Raw genomic sequence first — 1,198 nt, 5'->3', positions numbered from 1 at the left:
TCGCAGCATTCTTAGGACATGCGAGGTTTCTATAGGAGATTTATTCAAGATTTCTCAAAGGTTGCTAGACCTTTAACCAATCTCCTGCTTAAAGATGCCGCTTTTGATTTCAATTTCAGTTGCAAACAAGCCTTTGAGGTATTAAAAACCGCATTAACTACCGCTCCTATAATTCAACCACCTGATTGGTCTAAACCTTTTGAATTAATGTGTGACCATGGCGACTATGCTATTGGAGCTGTACTAGAACAACGCCGAGAAGATAAGCCAGTTGTCATTTACTATCGCGAGTAAAACCCTTAATGAAGCTCAGCGAAACTATACCACCACCGAGAAAAGTTTTTCGCGCCGTTGTATATCGTTAGATAAGTTTAGATCCTTACCTAGTGGGTTCTCCAACTATTGTCTACACCGACCATGCGACGCCGTTATCTATTAGAAAAAAAGATGCAAAACAAAGGTTGATCCGATGGATTCTCCTTTTGCAAGAGTTTACTCTCGAAATTAGAGATAAAAAGGTAGCGAAAATGTGGTTGCAGACCATTTATCAAGACTTGTCGGTGATGTTGATCGCGATCTTGAACCTATCTGTGATTCCTTTCGGATGAACACTTGTACTCTATTTTTCGTCCCCTTGAGTACGGTACGCGACATAGTAAATTACTTAGTTACCGAGGAAGTTCCTTTATCTTGGTCTCGTAATGACCGGAAAAAGTTTTTATCCTTTGTGAAATTCTATTTCGGGATGATCCCTACCTCTTCAAGTATTGTTCGGACCAACTAATCCGCCGTTGCATTCCCGGTACGGGAACCTGGCGATGTGTTATCCTTACGCCATGAACAATCTTGTGGTGGTCATTTTAGTGGTAAGAAAACTGCGGCCAAAGGTTCTACAATGTGGTTTTATTGGCCAACACTTGTTTAGAGATGCACATGAGCATTGCAAAGCATGCAATCGTTGCCCGCCAGTTAGGTCGCATTACTCAGCGTAATATGATGCCCTTAAATCCCATTCTAATTGTGGAAATCTTTGATGTATGGGGCATCGACTTCATGGGTCCATTTCCAAATTCTCATGGCTTCCTATACATACTTGTAGCAGTTGACTATGTGTCAAAATGGATTGAGGCATTGGCATGTCGTGCTAACGATCATAAAGCGGTAGTTTTGTTTGTAAAAGAAAATATTTTCTCGATTT

This window comes from Coptis chinensis, chromosome 7 (assembly GCF_015680905.1).
Source record: "Coptis chinensis isolate HL-2020 chromosome 7, ASM1568090v1, whole genome shotgun sequence".
NCBI classification, from domain to species: Eukaryota; Viridiplantae; Streptophyta; class Magnoliopsida; order Ranunculales; family Ranunculaceae; genus Coptis; species Coptis chinensis.
The sequence above is the reverse complement of the archived record's forward strand: the minus strand, read 5'-3'. Positions refer to the sequence as shown.